The sequence below is a fragment of the Micromys minutus genome (genome assembly GCF_963924665.1).
Source record: "Micromys minutus genome assembly, chromosome: X".
Lineage (NCBI taxonomy): Eukaryota > Metazoa > Chordata > Mammalia > Rodentia > Muridae > Micromys > Micromys minutus.
The window spans coordinates 53,775,929-53,797,582 of record NC_137970.1 but is presented as its reverse complement, the minus strand read 5'-3'; positions in this window follow the sequence as shown (position 1 = coordinate 53,797,582).

Below are 21,654 nucleotides of genomic sequence, written 5' to 3'. Positions count from 1 at the left end.
TCTTGTTTCCTCTTTAAAAGCTTCTAATTCTTTATACTTTTCCTCTCGTTCTTGTTTAAGGATCTCCATCATCATCTTGAAGTAGGATTTCATGTCTGAGTCTTCTTTTTCTGGAGTGTTTGTCATTCCGCTGTTTGCTGTGATGAGAGAGTTGGGTTCTAGTGTTGCCAGGTTGTCTTGGTTTTCCTGGGGTACGTTCTTTTCCTTTCCTCTTGCCATAACCATCAGTTATTGGTTCTCGCCTTTCCCTCGTACCTGGCCTGTGTCCCTGAATCTCAGATGTTCCTGGTGGCAGATGGTCCAAGTGCCTATTGTGCACCCCAAAAGCCGCTGGCTGGGAACAGATGGCCTAATGCTGCCGGGTTCCTGGATCCCTGGATCAAGCCGTGCAGGCGCATAATTTCCCAGTGCTCTGCTGAGATCTCTCTGCCCCCTGGCTAGTGGGAATCTGTTCTCACCAGGTTCTTGCCAGTTCGGTGTGTCTGTGTCTCTGCTCTTCCTGGTGGCGGATCCTCTTATTTCAAAAATGTCTCCCAGGGATATCAATAAAACATGGCATAACAAGTTATAATAAGACTAGAAACAAACCCTCATATTAAGTCTATTTAAGTTGTGATCTGAACTTGACTTAACTTTGGTCTAGCAAGAAAAATTTCTATTTCTTAGAGATTTTCAAATTTTGTGAAGTATGGGTTTTTAAAGTATGACCTGATGATTCTTTGGATTTTTTTTTTTTTGTTTGTTTGTAATGTTCCCTCTTTCATTTGTGATTTTTTTAATTCCCATTCTTTAGTTATTTTGGATAAGGGCTATTGTTTTTCACAAAGAACCAACTCTTTGTTTCATTGGTTCTTTGAATTATTGTCTTTTTCTTCTTTTTATTGATTTCATCCCTCAGTTTGTTTATTTCCTGGCATCTGTGCTTCTTGGGTATGCTAATTCATTTTGTTCTAGAGCACTCAGACATGCTGTTAAGTTGCTTGTGTGACATCTAAAAATATTTTAATGTAGGCACTTCCTGCTGTGAACTCTCTCTCCTCTTAGCCCTGCTTTCATTGTGTCCCATAAGTTTGGGCATGTTGTCCATTCATTTTCATTAAATTCTACGAGGTTTTTAATTTTTTTTCTTTATATCTGTCTTGAGCCATTAGTCATCTAGTAGTGAGTTGTTCAGTTTCCATGAGTTTGTTGGCTTTTTTTTTTGTTTTGTATATTTTTGTTGAAGTCCAGCTTTAATATGTAGTGGTTTGATAGGATTCAGTGTGTTATTTCAGTTTGCCGTTTTCCTGTATCTGTCGTGACTGAGTATGTGGACAGTTCTGGAGAAGTTTCAGTGACATGCTGAGAAGAAGCACAATGTTCTTTTGTGTTTGGCTGAAATGCTCTATAGATAAGTTAAGTCCATTTGGTTTATAATGTTTGTTAGCTTCAGTATTGCTCTGTTTAGTTTTTGTATTTTGCCCATTGGTGAATGTGGTATATTAAAGTCTCCCACTTTCAATGTTTGAGGGTCAATATATGGTTTAAACCCTACTAATATTTATATTTATTTTACAAATGTAACTGCCCTTGCATTTGAGGCATGAATGTTAAGAATTAAAATGTCATCTCGGTGGGTTTATTTAATGAGTATGAAGTATCCTTCTTTTTTTTTTGGTTAATTTTGGTTTGAAATCTACTTTGTTAGATATTACAGTGGATACACCATTTGCTTGGAAAATATATATGATGTTGAAGTGTGTTTCTTGTGTTGTACGCAGCAGAATGATGATACCTGTTTTTGAATTCCTTCAGTTAATCTGTGTCTTTCTATTGAGAAATAAACATTACTGATACTGAGAAATGTCATTGATTGTTAATTACTGTTATTTTGTCGTTGTTCTGTTGTTGTTGCTGCTGCTGCTGGTGGTGGTGGTAATGTGTATGTATTTCCCTTCTTTTGGCTTTGTAATTCAAATAGGTCTGCCTTTATATGATACTTGGCTCCTTCCCCTTGCAGTGCTTTATTTATTTTTTCTTTGTTCTGTATATTTCTTGTTTTAATTGTTATTTGGCAAGGGTACATTTTTAGTGTTCTATATGTTTCTTTTAACTTTATAGCCACCTCGGTCTTTAGTTAGAAAAATTTTCTTCTACAGTTTGTGTTAGTTTTAGGGCCTTTGAGCTGGGATTCTTTTTTTTCTATTGCTATTTTTAGGCACTCTCTGTATTTACATTTTAAATGTTATCCCTTCCTCCACCCTACTCACATCCCCTTTCCCCCTTCACATGTTTCCATGAAGGTACTCCCTCTCCCAACCACCTTCTCCACCTCAGTGAGTTGGCATTCCCCTACACTGGGAAAACAGGACCTCACTGGACCAAAGGCCCCTTCTCACATCGATGCCAGACACTCCTGTCCTCTGCTACATATGCAACTGCAGCCATGGGTCTCTCCGTTTGTGCTCAATGGTTGGTGATTTAGTCCATGAGAGTTGTGGAGGGTTGGGTTGGTTGGTTCTTCCCACGAGGTTGAAGACCCTTTCAGCTCCTTCAGTCCCTTCTCAAGTACCTTTATTGAGGTCCCCTAGTTCAGTCCGATGGTTAGTTGCAAGCATGTTCAGCTGTATGACTCTGGCAGAGCCCCTGAGGAGGCATCCATTTCTGGTTCCTGCCAGTAAGTACTTCTTTCCATTAGCAATAGTGCTTGGGTTTGATGAGTGCATATGGGGTGAATCCCCAGGTGAGGCAGCCTATAAATGATCTTCTTCAATCCCTGCTCCTCGATTTGACCTTGTATTTCCTCCCATGAGTATTTTGTTCTCCCTTCTAAGAAGGCTGAGGCATCCACAGTTTGGTCTTCCTTATTTTTGAGATTCATAACGTCTGTGAATTGTTTCTTGTGTGTTCAGAGCTTTCTGGGACTAGTATCTGCTTATAAGTGAGTGCATACTATGAGTGTTCGTTTGTGACTGAGTTACCTCACTCAGGATGATATTTTCTAGTTACATCCATTTGCCTAGGAATTTCATAAAGTCACTGTTTCTAATAGCAAAGTAGTAATCCGTTGTGTAAATGTACCACCATTTCTGTATTCATTTCTCAATTGAAGGACATCTGGATTCTTTCCAGTTTTAGGTTTGCTCTTTTTATAGTATCTAAGATTTCCTGGATAATTCCTGGTAAATTTTAGATTTACCATTTCCTTTGATTCATATATCACTTTCTTCTATTGTATTTTCAAGGCCCGAAATTCTCTCTTCCATCTCATGTGTTCTGTTGGTGATGCTTTTGCTTGTAGTTTTGTTTGTTTGTAGTCCCTGAGAACTTACCTAGATTTTCCATTACCAGAATTTCCTGTTTGTGTTTTCTTTATTGCCTCTATTTTCATTTTCAGCTATTTATTATTTTACTAGTTTTCTTTAAGTTGTTGTTTTCTACTGTGCTTTCTTTAATGGATAGCATTTATTCTTTAAGGGCCTTTGTCCTTTTCATAAAATATCCTTTAAGGTCTATTTTTTTTCTGCTTCACCTGTGTTGGAATTTTCAGTTCTTTTGGTCATAGAATATCTGGTCTTTGCTGTCTTGTCTGTTAGGGCATATGTTCTTATTCTGGTGTGTAGACATCTGGATTTTGGGTGATTATAGGTCTAGGTGCCAATTACTGGGTTCATCTTTTTTGGATGTGTGTTTTATTCTTTGGCTTCTGTTTCCTCTCTGGTTTTCTGTTTTGTATGGGTGGCCTGTGCTTAGGAAGAGGTTTCCATTTGAAATGGGGGTTGCATTTCTGGCAGCCTGTATGACCTTTGATCCAGCAGGCAGTCTCCGTTCATCAGGCTTGTATATAGAGAAAGAGAGTGGATTCTGTATAGTGGTGTTAAGAGAGTGTAGAAAGTCTGTGGGTGGGTGGTCTATCTAGATATCTGGTGGTCAGTGTGGCCCATGGTCCAGCAGTGAGATTCTACCTCAGTTGTGGGCTGGGATATGGTAATGAAAAGGGTAGGCTTGCTCCAGTAGTGAGAGACTTCTTTTAACAAGGCCACACCTACTCCAGCAATGCCACATCTTCTAATAAGGATATTCTGTGAGCCAAGCATTCAAACACTAGTACGAGAGCCATACCTATTCAAACCACCACAAAGATAGTGTCAGAAAGTTTGGAACAATAGACTGGTCTTTTGGCTACATGTCATGTGGTTGGCCTGTGGGTATGTCCTTTGGAGGCTAGGGCATAGTGATGAGGAGTGGAGGTAGAATCAGGTCTAATAGAAGCTAGAGAGTGGAGAGTGTCCACTACTGGGCAGTATAACTGGACTTTTGGCAGGTGTGAACTGTAGTTGTGCTGGAGATGTCTGACCTAGGGAACCTAGGCCAAGGGAGCTGAGTAACTAGGGAATTTTTTTGATTATTTGTGACTTTCCTCGTATCATCTAAATATGTATGTGAAATAAAATTAAATAGAAAGATGTGAGACCGTTTTAAGTTTTAAATTTATTTTCTCTTTTGATGTACATGAATTTATTTACTCCTTTTTTTAGAGTTTTATGCAATGTGTTTTGAACATATTCACTTGCCAAAGTCTTTCCAGATCTAACCCTCTTCCTTACCCATCCAAATTTGTGTTCTTTTCTTTCAACTCATCATTATCAATTTTTGTCCTCCAGATATTTTTCACTATGTGGTATTATGTGAGAATAGATTAGTGATGAGGGGTTCACTCAACTAATAAGTGCCAATAGATCTATAGCAAGGAGTAAGCAGATTTCATGTCCAACTCCCTTCTCCATTTGGTTTGGATTGGACCTGCATGCACATCAAGTTACTGATACTACAGTTCACAATATTTTGTATTATGATCACATTAGCAATTCACGAACTCTATTAAGTTCATTGGACTATTTTATATGATTTTTCTACCACATTGTAGAATCAGAATATTTACCGTTTGTGCACATATTTCTTATTACCAGTGAGTTTTAAATTTTCATATGCTTCTGCAATTATTAGATTTTCATTTTCATTTGAAGACTTCCCTAAAGCATTGAATACCAATTTACTCCCTTAGCTTTTACTCATCTACCTCCATCTTTTAGCTCTATTTCACGTTTGTGTTGCTAGGGATGTAAAGTAGTATACTGAAGTAAGTGAAGTGCTATGAAGTTAAATGCAAATATCACTTATCTCTTTTGATGAAGAGGATTCTATGCTAATGCCTATTTTTTATCTCATGAAAACCTTTTCACTCTTTGTTTCTAGGACAGGTCACTGACATGACCACGTACTGTGTGCTAGATTTTCTTCTCTTCTCCCCATGAGAACTGTCTGGACTTTACAGGCTTTCTTTTATTCTGCAGAGTTGTACTTTTTCTTTTTCTCATCATTTTTTTCTCTAGTGTGATGCACTGACATGCTGAAATGTTTGGTTCAGGTTACAAATATACATATGCATTTTATTTATAATCCTAAGGAATGAATTCAGAGCCCTATACATGCTTGGCAGATTGTCTACTTCAATGGGATCAGCATTTTAAAAGATTTTTAAAGGTTACAATATAATCACATTGTTTCTACCATCCCCTTTCTTTTTTCAAACCCTCCTATATGCCCCTCTTTACTTTTATTTTCAAATGCATGACCTCTTTGTGTATTTTTTTCCTTGGTAATTTAAAATAGATTCTTCTCTCATATAATACATTCCAATCACAGTTTCCCCTCCCTTTACTGCTTCAAGTTTATGCCACCTCTCCTGTCCTACAGATCCACTCTGTTTTCATTAGTTGTTTTTACACATATAAATAGTATTTCCTAGGGAAAGGCACACCAATTGGTTACCCAATGCCAAATGTTCAGATCCTCAATATATATATTTACAGACTGAGCAGGCTTTATTTGTATTTAGGAAGATCCACCATTCCTCCTTTTCTAAAGTAGAAAACTATTAGGACTGTTCAATTATTCATTTATTCTTACAGAGTTATGTTTTTGCTGATGGCCCTTAATTTCTTTAATGTGACCTGCAGAGAGACATGGATCATGTTTCATTTCTCCTGTTTCCTTGAGGGTAAGTATTCGGATTATCCTAGCTTCTCTAGCTCCTGTAGCACCATGTAGGATAGAAAGGATTGATGTCTCATTTCCCAAGGGTAGCACATTGGAACTCTAGGGAGAATTTGTGTCAGCTCTTCTGTACATTACTTCTTCTGAACTATCAAGATTGTGAAACTATTTAAAATCATTCAAGGCTATGCAGAATACTGAAAGCCTCTACTCCTTTTCATTATTCTTCTTTGTCTGCAGGCAATTTAATTATGCTGGGTGCATCAGCATTCTGAGTGAGCTGCAGCAGAAATACTGGAGATACCAGATTTATCCTCTAGTTAGTGATTTTTATGAATTGATATAGAACATTCCACCATCAGAACCTCGGTCTATCAAGTAAAAGCAGTTGACATTATTCATGTCTATTTTTTCCACAATACATTCTATATCAGAATGGCTACTAAATGTTAATAGTTAATTAATATTTAGTAGCCAGTCTGATATAGACTGAATAATTGTGTTTTCTGTTTCTACTCCCCAACAATATTGGCTTTATTCTTTACTTAGTTAGTTGCTACTGAAGATACTATGCTAAGTCTCCAATCATCACAATATCTATTATGCTAATAGGTAACATATCTCAAGTACATGCTGTGTAAGACTGTCAAGAGATGCATGTGTATCACTTTAGTTCTCATAATGAAACAATAAGGTAAGTATTACAATAATTCCTCTGTGTTGGACACAAATATGAGAAAATAATTAACAAAGTGATTAATCTATTATAAATCTTTCTGTAAGTGGAAAAGCTAGAATGGATTATAATAATCTTGTTAACAATATTTTTTATTTATTCTTCTATAATACCTTATATCCAACCATATTTTCCCTTCTCTCCTTCCCTCCAGGTCTCCCCCTCAAATAAATTCCCTCTTCCCCAGATTCACTTCTCCTCCATTTGCCATCAGATAAAACATTAAATTTATCCATACCATATCTACCTTTAAAATTACTTGGTATTTTATGTTGATTTCAGATTTGTGTTCACATTACTTAACATCACTCAAATATATCTCATTATGTAGTCAAAATTTTCATCATCATGTCTTGGTGATTTCTCACAGGGACCTAATAAGTTTTAGTGGTGCCAAATATTTTTTTTTTTAAAAATCCCATTATCATTCACTTACAAAACTCCATGATTTTGTGCCAATGTTTTACTTGGTAAAATTTCCTCAGTTCCCATATTTCTCTCTATCATAACTTTCCTCCCATGACTAAATTCTACTTATTTTTTTGGAAATCTCAATTGTATATTACTTTTTAAAAGATAGCCTTCTGATTCAACATACTATGTTGAAATAACTTGGTGATGAACTCATTTCACATGAACTCTTTTTAAAAATTATTTTATTATTTACATCTTACATGTTACCCCTTCTTGGTTCCCCCTCTTGGAGTTCTTTTTTAATCTTTAACCCTTCTCTGAGAAGGTGTTGTATCAACTACCCATCCACCCACCACACATTCCACCTTCCCCCACCTCATCACACCCCTATACCCCCCTTTTCTGGGGCATCAAGTCTCTAAAGGATTAGGCACATTACTCCCACTGAGGCCAGGCAAGGCCTCTGATACATATATGCTAGGGGCCACAGACCAGCCTATATATGCTCTACTGTTGATGGGTTAGTTTTTGGGAGCTCCCAGGGAACTGGGTTAGTTGACATTGTTGGTCTTCCTATAGGGTTACATCTCTTTAAGTTCTTTCAATCTTTCCCCCAACTCTTCAGTAGGATTCACCACCTTCAGTCCAAAGTTTGGCTGGAAATATCTGCATCTGTCTCAGTCAGAAACTGGTCGAGCCTCACAGAAGATAGCTGTGCTAGGCTCCTGTCTCCAAGCACAACATAGCATCAGTAATAGTGTCAGGGTTTGATGCCCTTCTGTGGGATGAGTCCCAAGTTAGGTCGATCACTGGATGGCCTTACCTTCAATTTCTGCTCCATTTTCTTTTACACAGGAGCAATTCTGGGTTAGAATTTTTTGAAGGTGGGTTGGTGACCCTATCCCTTCACTGTGAGCCCTGTTTGTCTACTGGAGCTGGTTTCTTCAATTTCTATCTGGCCACTGTTGTGTGTTTCTGGTAAGGTCATTCTCATGGATCCCTGGGAACTTCTCATGTCCCAGGACTCTGGGACTTTCTAGAGGTTTCCACTGTCCCCCCATCCCTAGTAGTTGCATAATACCATTCATTTTCATGGCCCTCTGGGATTCTCTACTGTCTCTCCTGATACCTGATCCTGCCCTACTTTCCCCCTTCCTTTCCATTCTCTCACCTAGGTCCTTCCCTCCCTCCCTCCCTCCCTTTTCTTCAGTGATTATTTTGTTCCTCCGTCTAAGTGGGATCGAAGGGTCTTCACTTTGGCCTTCCTTATTTTTAAGCTTCTTAAGGTCTGTGGGTATTTTGTACTTTTTGGCTAATATTCACTTATCAGTGAGTAGATATATGCATGTCTTTGTGTCTGGAATACAACACGGAGGATGATACTTTCTAGATTCATTCATAAGGATGTCATGGGGACAAAAAGTTGGAAAGGAAGAGGTCACAGTACCACTATCTGTGATGATATGATAGTATATATAAGTGGCCTCAAAAAATTCTACCAGAGAACTCCTACTGCTGATAAACAGCTTCATCAAAATGGCTGGGCATAAAATTCACTCAAACAAATCAGTAGCCTTCTTCTACTCAAAGAATAAATGGTCTGATAAAGAAATTAGGAAAAAAAAAAAAAACCCTTCATAATAGGAACAAAGTAAAGTAACTTGGTATGACTCTATCCAAACAAGTAAAAGATCTATATGACAAGAATTTTAAGTTCATGAAGAAATAAATTGGAGACATGAGAAGGTAAAAAGATATCCTATGTCCATGGATTAATGGGATTAATTTGGTAAAAATGGCTATCTTACCAAAAGTAATCTACATACTCAATTCAATCCCAATCAAAATTCTAAAACAATTTTTAACAGACATGGAAAGAGCAATTCTCAACTTCATGTAGAAAAACAAAAACCAGGATAGGCAAAATAATTCTCAACAATAAAAGAACTTCTGAGGAAATCACCATCCATGACCTCAAGCTGTACTCCAGAGTAATAGTGATAAAAATAGAGATACTCTTCAGCTGTTAAAAAGAAGGACAACTCATGATTTCTCAAACCCTAGATATTGCTTTTATACTTACAGCTGCTTACTATAGTGAGTTCATAAATGAGTGAACTAAAATATGAATTGAAACTTTGACAACTGTTAGTCACTTATTCAAAACTTTAGCAGAGAACTATAATGAACATTTATCTAACAGTTTATGTAGTGTATTCTGTATTTATAGCTACTGTGTTTACCTTTTTAGCATCAATCACATTAAAAGTCAATCATTGTCCATAGGATAGAGAATTTTTTGAGCAGAAAGGATGAACTAAGATTTCCAGGTTGCATAGCTTGAATCAGCTTGAAATTTATTCATCTGAGGTGAGGAGACTCTCCCACTCTTAATATTTCTACAGGTTCTTCAGGGAAAAATAAAAAAAAAGTGCATTTTTTTTTTTTGTGAGACATGCAGACTGGGCTAGGTATTTTGGTTTTGGAGACATCTTTTTGTCATTCATGTTTCTGTAACCAATAAATTCTTGGATTCACCAAGTTACAATTTGATGAATTTGATATCTAGAGTTGTAGGTATTTGTTTATGTATCCACAGAAAATGTCGCAAAAGTATTACTTTCTATAATCTTTTTTCAATAAATATCTCTTGATATATATTTCAGTAAATAATGTCATAAAGCCGTGACATTCATAAATTTTTGTTCCATGAATTTAAGTTCTATAAATATCTCTTAAAGGATTTATGAGTAGCCCTCCACATTATATATTTATTCTGACCCACACTATATTTCATTTGTTATTAGAGTCACGTACACATGGCTAATTGTCAAGAGTCAGACTGTTTCTTTTGCAGCAGACCTTGTAATAGTTTAAAAAGTCTTTCTAGCAACAAAAAGTTACAGGTATAATCTCTATTATAACTTTATGAAGTTTAAAAAGTGTACGTGATGTTCTTCATTACAAGAGAAACTACTGCTTTTAAGTCTAATTTATTATCTGAAGAAAAAAATTATTTGTTGATTTTCCTTGCCTTTTGTATCTTATGATTTTCATTTCTCCTGGGAAAGTATTCCCTTTTAAATCTCCCACAGTATTTACTGCATTATTATTTTTAACCTTTCCTGTGACTCGTAGAATCTAGTTTTTAAACCCATCAAAATGTTTCTTTTTATTTCTTCTTCAAAATTGACCTCCAAGTTCACTTTCTAAGTTCTGTCTCAAAAAAAAAAAATCAATTGTATACGCACAGATTTGGGAACATGTGAATTTAACAACACTTTATGTGGGAAAACAACCTGGGGGTTAAGTAGAGTGTGATCTCAAAATGAATCAGAAATGACGTATATACTTAGAAAAGAGAGCTAATGCAATCTTGGTCTGCATTAGCAGAAGTAATCATGTTTAGCCTTTAGGCAGTAATTGTCCTATTGTACTTTGTGCTATGGTTTAGGCCAGTATTAAGTCAAGACTATTGATAAATTAAAACATCCCCAGAGGATGGCAGATTAACAAGTATGGGATATAAAAATACTACTATACAAATATATCTGGATTTGCCATTATCATTTAGATTAAAATTGGTTTTGAAAGGTCTGAGTCTCTGTGGCAAATAGGGAATATGATGAGTAACATATCAAAATGACTTCATTAGTTTTTACAGCTTCAGACAATTTGTATCAACACAGGTAATTTATGTGAATACACAGAAAATACATTTTACTTCAAAACTTTGAAGATCATCAAGACCCAATCAAGATCATATGTGTAAATTGTTTTGCTGATTGATATGAGAATAATGCTGGAATCATCATGAAAATGTGCCTTGGTTATTGTCTGGCATCAATAAGAGGAGAAGCCCTTGGTTCTGCGAAAGCTAATTTCCCCAGTGTAGGGAATGCCAGAGTGTTGAGGTGGGAGTGGTTGGATAGGAAGGGGCAGGCATCCTCATAGAAGCCGGGCATGGGAATGGGAGAGAGGGGAACTCGGAAAGGGTATAACATTTGAAATGTAAATACATAAAATAGCCAAGAAGAAAAAAGAAAAAAAGAAAATGTGCCTTGGCACTAGCACCCTCACTACATGTTGGTAATGATCTTATAAAAATCATTGCTTTTCTGTAGGTTTTTATACAATTGCCACTGCTTCTTAATTTAAAGATACTGGATTGCTTGGTCAGAGCACATTTCAGGCTCCACAAGACAAGGATACTAAGTGAGAACTTTTAACAATTTTTTATCATTTATAAAATAATAAACACTATATAAGCACTGTCTTGGGGTTACTATTGCTGTGATAAAATACTGTGAGCAAAAGCGACTTGGTGAGGAAAGGCAATATGTTATCTTGTATTTTACTATCCAGGAAACTAAAAGCACGAAATCAAGGAAGGAACCCATAGTCAGGAACTTATGCAGAGACCATGGAAGAATGCTGCTTACTGACTTAGTCTGTTTTCTTATAATATCTAGGACAGCCAATCCAGGAATTGTACTTCTTTCTACCATGGGATTGACCCATCCAATCAGTTACCAATCAATAAAATTTACCACAGAGATATGAGCTTGAAGGTAAATCCTATGGTGGCATTTTCATGGTCCCCTAGCTTGTAGCCTTAATTGCATTTATTATATGATTATGAGTAAATCAGTTTGATGACTTCACGTATCATTAAAATGACATGGTTTGACCATATCACTCAAAACCTCTCTATACCGATATTCTAGGACAAAAAATTACTTGGTTTATTTTTGCTTATCAGTTGACATCACCAAAGGAGACTGTCACATACAGACCGCATTTTTTCTCAAATATATAAAGTCTACTTACAAATGGGAAGTCAAAATCCAACTTGAAGAAAATGAGGGATAGCTTATCATCTCTAAGAGATACCTTAAATTGTACTTTTATATAGTTTAGAAATGTACATGAGTCTGCTAAGCATTAAATATCTTTCACATGTAAAATTTCTTGGTCATATTTAACTCTTTATTTGATTATTTTGTATTATTTGTGAGAATACTATTTTCTCCTTTCATTGGAATCATGAAAGAAAATCTAGATTAACTTTCATTGATTGTTCCTTAGAATGCTCCTGAATCACTTTAACTTATGAGTTGCATAAAACAATTACTATATTTACATAATTTGGTAGACTAAACATAGTCAGAGGCTCAGTATGTTTGAAAGTTGAGTCCTGGGCCCTACTTTCCCTACCAAAGTCTGAGGACACCAATATACCAGCATATTTTAAAGACTTTTACAATATAATATTAGACCCCACTAAATTGTATAAAAAGTGTGTCATACACACACACATGTGAATGCACACACACATTTGTGTATTGTGTTTATGTGATTGCTTAGATAGATAGATAGATAGATAGATAGATAGATAGACAGAAAATATGGATTGGAGAGAGGATTTAAAGGTAAAAGATGAAGTGTAAAGGAATAGTTATTTTTATTTTTAAGTCTGTTAAAACTTCCTAAGAATATTTGACTTCAAAGTTTGAAATATATATTTAAAGTTGTTTTGTTAACGTTCAGTACTATTAATATTTTGAAAATTCTTTTGTCTGATTATATTAAGGATTCATATTTTGACCTAAGTATCAATCAACAAATGAATGAAAAGAGAAACTTTGCTACACACTCTTAGTTACCTTTTTGTTGCTGGAAATGAAACACTATGCTCAAGGGAACATACAAAGAAACCATTAAATTGGCTTGCCATTTCAGAGGATTTGAGTCCATGACAGAGGAATGATGGAACAGCTGAAAAGGTACATCTTGATCCATAAGTCTTGAGAGGGACAGTGGAAATCGTGTGAGTCCTTTGAAACTTCAAAGCCCACCCCTAGTGGCATGGCTCCTCCAACAAGGTCATATGTCTTAATCTTTCCTAAATAGTTCCACCAACTGTGGACAAAGAATTTAAACATGAACCTATGGGTGTCATTCTCATTAAATACACCAACTTCCACTGCCTTGCCTGCATAATCTCCTGGCTATATCATTGAGAAAAATGCATTTATCTAGTCCAACTTCAAAAGTTTCCATAGTCTTTCATAGTCACAAAACAATTTAAACTGTAAGCAATCATAAGAAAGGCACATCAAGTCAAAGGTATAGGCTATGATTTTAAAAATAAGTTTCAAAGACATTGATGAAAAAGTAGACAAATAGAATTATATCAGTTCAGTTTTAAAAACATACTAAATTATACATAGCTACTCCCTTACAGAAGACATAAATATGGCTAGGTATATGAAAATTTAATTCACTAATCATCAGGGATATACAATAAAAACCACAACATCAAATCACAAAATATACCAAATTCTAGAAAAGAGGTGAAAAGGGGAATTTGTATATTGTTGATAGGAATGTAAGTTGGTATAGTCAGTTATTCTGGAAAACAGTGTCAAGATTATTCCAGAATTAAGGGTTAGCAGAATAACTATTTCATGCAGAAGTTCTACTACTGGATATAGTTCCAAAGAAGACAAAATCAATATAAAATATATTAGTAATTCTGTCCAAAATCAATATAAAATATATTAGTAATTCTGTCCATTTGTTAAAGCTACAATAGGAAGTTATTGTAGATTTACATTATTGATTTTCTGGATAAAGAAAAAATATTATATCTGATATAATACTATTCTGCTTTTATAATAATGAAATCCTGACATTTTAAGAAACATAATCTTTAGGAACTGGAAGTTATGTCAAATAAAGTAAGCCTAATATAAAAAGACAAATGCTACACATTCACACTGACTTAGTGAAAATTAAAATTCTAATTTCATTGAAGAATAGAGGAAAGAAGCATGGAACATAGAAATCATTTCAATAAGAGAAGGATTTATCTTTGTTTTTCAAAATATACAGTAAGGTGAGTATTAACTAAAACAACCTATAATGTATTCAAAATGACTAGAAAAGGAGTTTATACATTTCTCAACACAAAATTTCTTACTAGGTGGAGAAAGTGAATACTGCTCCATTGCTGGTGGGATTGTTAATAGGCATAATTACTCTGGAAAACAGTCTGGCAGTTCCTCAGAAAATTGGAAGTAGTACCACCTGAAGACCAAGCTATTCTGTTCCTGGGCATATACTCAAAATATATTCCACCACACATGCTCTATTATATTCATAGCAGCCTTATTTGTAATAGCCAAAAGCTGGAATCAACCCAGATGTCCCTCAACCGAAGAATAGATACAGAAAATGTGGTTCATTTACACAATGGAGTACTATTCAGTTATTAAAAATAAGGAAATCATGGATTTTGCAGGCAAATGGATGGAGCTAGAAAACATCCTGAGGGAGGTGAGGTGACTCAAACCAAAAAGGATAGACATTGTTTATAGTAACTAATAAGTGGATATTAGCCAAAAAAAAAAAAAAAAAAAAATACAAAATACTTTCGGAATACAACCCACAGACAGTAAGACATTTAACAAGAAGGAAGAACCAAGTGAGGATTCTTTAATTCCACTTAGAAGTGGGAACAAAATAATCATGGGAGGCATCAGGAGGAAGGGACATGAGTAGGAAAGGGGAGGAGAGGAAAGGAGAAATAGGAGAGAAGCCCACGGGGCCAGGAGAATGAATGGGAATAGGGGTGGGAGGTGGGAGACCTTTTAGATGTTCCAGAGACCTGAGATGTGAAAGACTCCCAGGACTTATTGGGGTCAGTTTTAGCCAAAATGCCCAATTGTGGTGAGAAGGAATTCAAGGTGTTCACCTTCAGTATGATATATAGGATCCTAAGTGAAGAGACAGGGATACCAATCCACAGTCAAAATTTCTCACCCAGAATTTTTTCTGTCTAAAATAAATGCAGGGGAAAATGGAGAAGAGATTGAGTCCAAACTGAGATCTGTCTTATGTGAGGGCATCAAAGCCTGATAGTATTACTGATGCTATGGCGTACTTAACAGACAGGAGCCTTGCATGGCTTTTCTCTGAGCATCACTACCAGCAGCTGAGACAGATGCAGATACTTACACCCAACCATAAGACTGAACTCAGGGAACAGGGAATGCTATGGTTGAATTGGGGGAGGAATTGAAGAAGCTGAAGGGGAAGGTGATTCCATAGGAAGACCAGTAGTCTCAACTCACCTGGAGCCCTGGGAGATTCCAGAAATGGAGCTCTCTACCAGGCAGCATATACAGGCAGGTCTTTTCTGAAACTTCTGGCACATATATAGCAGAGGATTGCCTGGTCTCAGTGGGAGAAGATGAGCATAATCTTTGAGAAATTTGATGTCCTAGGGAAGAGGATGCCTTTGGGGTAGGAGAGAGTGGGAGCACCCTCTCAAAGGCAATGGGATGAGGAACTATGGGAGACATTATTAGAAGGGGGCAATTTAATGGAATGTAAATAAATAAAATGATTTATAAAAGATATCTTACTATTAGAAAAAAATTAAAATGCTTCTCTGCTCGCGGAAGGATCAGCTCCCAGAACAGCTACACAGGGGCTTTTTTACTTGGACCAAGGGTGAGCCCGAGGCACAGGCCCAGGAATGTCACACCAGGAATTCTCAGAGTGCAGGGAGCACAGTGCTCTCTGGAAAAGGGTTCTTTCTGGCCCACAGAGAGGGCCATGTCTCTGTCATCAGAACTCGGGATCTGTCCTGGGAAGACTGAGCTCCCAGAACAGCTGCACAGGCACTTATCCACCTGGACCAATGGTGAACCTGAGGCACAGGCCAGGGGAATGAATACACAGAGTTCTCAGAAATCAGGGAGCATGGTGCTCTCTGGAAAAGGCTCCTTTCTTGCCCAAAATCAGGGCTAGGTCTCTACTATCAGGACTCAGGATCTGTCTGAAAGAGGCTGAGCTCCCAGATCCCAGAGCTACACAGCCAATTTTCCACCTGGACCAAGGGTGAGCCTGACATACAGGCCACTGACTGTCCAGGAGGGAACTCAGGGAGTTCTCAGAGTGCAGTGCTCTCTGGAAAAGAGCATTTTTAGCCTAGAGAAAGAGCCAGGTCTCTGCCATTTGGACTCAGGACCTGTGCACAGAGGGCTGAGCTCCCAGAACAGCCTCATAGGAGCTCCCACACCTAAGCAATGGAGTCACTGCCTTCAGAACTCACTGCCTGCACACAAAGAGCCAAACACCCAGGAGCAATCTCCCTCCTGAGTCCACAGGCCTTCAGACCCACAGGAGAGACAGGCTCCAGTTAGAAACAAAAAGGTCACTTACAATCGCTGGCAAGATGGCAAGAGGAAAGAGCAAGAACCCAAGCAATGGAAAACAAGACAATCTGGCAACATCAGAACCCAGTTCTCCCACCACCACAGTAGTGAATTGCCAAACACTCCTGAAAAACAAGATTTAGACTTAAAATCATACTTCATGATGATGATGGAGATCTTCTAGAAGCGCATGAATAACTCCCTTAAACCATTACAGGACAACCAAGAGAAATCACTCAAAGAACTACAGGAAAACATAAGCAAACAGGTGAAGAAATTGAAATTGGAAATAGAAACAATAAAGAAATCACAAAAAAGAGACAACACTGGAGATAGAAAACCTAAGAAAGAAATCAGGAGTCACAGATGCAAGCATCTCTAACAGACTACAAGAGATAGAAGAGATGATCTCAAGGGCCGAATACAACATAGAAAACCTAGAAAAACAGCCAGAGAAGATGCAAAAACCAAAAAGCTCCTAACACAGAAATGTTCAGGAGATCCAGGACATAATGAGAAGACCAAACCTAAGGATAATATGTGTAGAAGAGGGCAAAGAATATCAGCTAAAAGACACAGTAAATATCTTCAACAAAATCATAGAATAAAACTTCCCTACACTTAAGAAAGAAATGACCATGAACATACAAGAAGGATACAGAACTCCAAATAGATTAAACCAGAAAAGAAATTTTTCCTGACATATAATAGTCAAAACACCAAATGTTCAAAATAAAGAAAGAATATTAAATGCAGTAAGGGAAAAAGGACATGTAACATACAAAGGCAGACCAATCAGAATTACACCCAACTTCTCAACAGGGACTATGAAAGCTACAAGATACTGGACAGATAACATACAGACCCTAAGAGAACAAAAATTCCAGCCCAAGTTAATATATCCAGCAAAACTCTCAATTACCATAGATAAGGAGACAAAGATATTCCAGGACAAAACCAAATTTACACAATATCTGACCAGAAATCCCCCTACAAAGGATAATAGATGGAAAACTCCAACACAAGGAGGAAAATTACACCCTAGTAAAAGTACAAAAAATAACTATGCAAGAAAACAAAATGGGAAAAAGACACACAAATATAATTTTACCTCTAATAACAAAAATAAAAGGAAACAATAATCACTATTCCTTAATATCTGTTAACATAAATTGACTCAATTTTCCAATAAAGAGACATAGACTATCAGACTAGATACATTAAAAGAAACCATCATTTTGATGCATACAGGAAACTCATCTCAGAGACAAAGACAAGCCATACCTCAGAGTAAAAGGCTGGGGAGAAAAAAAAAAAAAACAAACTTCCAAGCAAATGGTCCCAAGGAAAAAATCTGGAGTAGCAATTATAATATTGACTAAAACAGAATTTTAACTAAAAGTTATCAAAAAGCTAAGGAAGGACACATTTTAATAATCACAGGAAAAATCTATCAAGATGAATTCTCAATCCTGAACATCTATACTCCAAATACAGTGGCACCCACATTCATAAAAGAAACCCTACTAAGCTCAAAGCATATATTGCACTACACAGAATAATAGTGGGTGACTTCAACACCCCACTTTCTTCAGTGGATTATAGATCATGGAAGCAGAAACTGAACAGAGACACAGTGCAACTAGCTGAGATTATGAACCACTTGGAATTAAGAGACAACTACAGAACATTTCATCCTAAAACAATAGAATACACCTATTTCTCAACACCTCATGGTACCTTCTCCAAAACTGACCACATAGCCTCAACAAATATAAGAAGATTGAAATATTTCCATGCATCCTATCAGATCACCATGGACTAAGGCTGATCTTTAATAACTACAAAGACAACAAAAAGCCTACATACACATGGAAGCTGAACACTACACTACTCAAGGATAACATGGTCATGGGAGAAATAAAGAAAAAAATTAAGAATTTTTAAAAAGAATTTATTGAAAATCAAAGTACAACATAGCCAAACAAAACCCCTTTATTGAAAATATATTCTTTTCTCACACAATATATCCTGATTATAGTTCCCCCTAACTCTGTTTCTCCTAGTTCCTTCCCATCTCTTCTCCCTTCCTGATATATCCTCTTTCTGGCTTTTATTACAAAAGAATGGGATTTTAAGAGATAACCTGTTGCAGTAAATATTAAAAACTTGGTTAACCTTTTATCCTGCAGTTTGCCAGTTCCCTCATGGGGCCATCTAGCACTACGGGGATCTCTTTCTTGGTGCTCCAGGCCGCCTCTTAGAACTCAGGTACCGTTCACTCTACCACCCTTGCTGCTTCTGTCCTGGGTGGATATGACGGCCCCGGCATGTTGTTTTCATTCATTTCCACTTGGTGTGTTGTTGCCAAGCCTTAGACCCACACATCCCAACTCTGTGGCGAGCTTTGTGTGTCCTGGCACTACACCCTTTGAACTCAATTAAGTAGTCATATTAAAGAACATACCAAACTACTCTGATCCAATAGGCATAATATAATTTCTAGAATTATATAAATCAAATGATCTGGTACAATTTGGTCCCTTATAAAATGTTCATAACAACCTTATTTATCAAGAGATGAGCCAAGAGAAACATACACATCTGCTTCCATCTTCATTCCTCTCAGAATCTCTCCTCTCTCAATCTCTGCTTACTACCACCTCTTCCACTTTCCCAGACCTTTCCCAACCTACCTTTTTCCTGTCCAATCATGTAGCACCTTAAAATAAACCTACAATAACCATCAAATATGACAAAATAAAATATTGTATGAAGCAAAAACTATTATATTGAAGCTGGACACAGCAATCATAAAGAGTCACAAACCCAGGCCCAAGAGTCAGAGACAATCATTCTCCAAGTTAGCACTTATATAAACATACTAAGTTAATATCCAAAATATATGTTCAGAGGATCTGGTTCACACTTGTATAGGCCCTATGCTCTCTGCTTCAGTCTCTATGAGTTCATGTGATCCTTGTTTAGTTAATTCAGAGGACCTTGTTTTTCATGGATCTTCCATCACTCTGGCTCTCACAATCTTCATAGGATTGCCTGAGCTATTAGGGCAGGAATTTCTCTCTGTGTGTATGTGTGTCTGTTTGCTGTGGGTCCAACATCTGTTTCTATCTGCTGCTGGAGGAAGTCTTTCTCTGATGAAGACAGGATAAAGCTTGGGTCTACGAATATAGCAGAATATCATTGGCAGTCATTGCCCATATCTTCTGCTTCATCAAAAGAAAGGGGATAAGAATCATCTAGCTGTGACCTTATCCTTTATGTCTTTGTTAACACTTCATTTGTAAAATGGTCATTGAGTTAAAAATGAAAATCTAAGGTAAAAACTCACAGGTTTGTCATTGGTCATTATCTCATACCTTTAATATCATTCAAATGTTTCAGAGTAGGTTCACCATGTTCCTGAGTCACATCATTGAGCAAGTTACTACACTTTATGGTTAGCCAAAACTCAAGAATTTGAGATCCTTTTTCTTTCTTCAACTATTTTTCTTATCATCAACCTTGGCCTTTTCTTTTGGCTCCTTCGAAATCGCACCTTCCTTATCTGATTCTCATTCATATTTTGTAAGTTCAGAATTTCACTAATGATCTCAAAGTGCTACTAAAGGCCAATAAATGTAGAGAAAAAGACAAAACAAGAAATTCCATACTTTATAGAAGTCAGATACCAGTGGTTTGGAGCACAACACAGTGATTTATGATGCCTTATACAAATAATTAAAGCCTTATCCCTAATAGCCACAGTGCTTCTCTCCAAATGGACAATCTCAGAAAGGGCAAGTGCATGATAAGATTTACTACATCACTATATTGAGTCACTCTTTTAAACTCTATTCAAACACAGCCCTCTCCAAACTACTTTGCAGACCAGGTCTTGTGTGTCCTGACTATGCATTTCTCCAGAGGTTCTAATACTATAATTTGTATGCACACACAGCTGTCCATTTTCTTCCTCCCATATTTTAGTTTAGTGCCCCTCCTCTCATTACCTATAGATTTAATTTGCTGCATACCATATATTTGCCACTTGTGAAGATTCATGTCTATCTCTTAATCTGAGTCCAAGTGGGTATGTGTATATATGTTCAAGTTGATTCTTGGCATTACCACTATTTTATCTAGTAAGAATGGGGCACCTTTGGAATTTAGTTATTTAAAAATCCAGAATCTTTATAACCAGTCATTGTGAAGACATGATAAGACTGATGAATAATCAGTCTTAAATGGGATATCAATATCATAACACCTTCCAAGGCCATGATATTTTTAAAAATTTTATAAAAACTAGAGGCAACAGATGACTCAAAAATTAGTGTTTTCTGGGCACAGAAGGGCATATGTACATATAAACTTACAGGAGTTACAACAGCATGCAGATGACATAGATCATTAGATTAAGCCAGACCAAATCCTGACATGGATAGGGAAGGTGAGCATTATACCCATACCCAAGGAACAATTTGTACTTGATAGCTTCTGGGGGGAGGGGTCATTAAGAGTGTGACCGCAGAAGTTTCTTTAGGGCAAAGGACAATGTCAATAGGACAAAATTGGAAAAACATATTTACCAATCATACATCAGATAGAGGGGTAATAGCTAAAATATACAAAGAACTCAAGAAATAAGACTCCAGAGAACCAAATATCTCTATTAAAAACAGGAGAGAGCACTAAACAAAGAATTCTCAACTGAGGAATATCGAATGGCTGAGAAGCACCCAAGGAAATACTCAACACTCCTAGTCATCAAGGAAATGCAAATCAAAATAACCCTGAGATTCCACCTAACACCAGTCAGAATGGCTAAGATCAAAAATTCAGATGACAGCAGATGCTAGTGAGGATGTGCAGAAAGAGGAACATTGTTGGTGGAATTGAAAGCTGGTACAACCACTCTGGAAATCAGTCTGGAGGTTCATCAGAAAATTGGACATAGTACTACCTGAGGACCCAGCTTATACTACTCTTGGGCATATAGCCAGATGATGCTCCAATGTATAACAAGAACACATGCTCAACTATGTTCATAGCAGCCTTGTTTATAATAGACAGATGCTGGAAGGAACCCATATGTCCTTCAACAGAAGAATGGATTCATAAAATGTGGTATGTTTACACAATGGAATACTACTCAGCTATTAAAAACAATGGCTTCATGAAATTCTTAGGCAAATGGATGGAACTAGAAAATATCATCCTAAGCAAGGTAACCCAGAC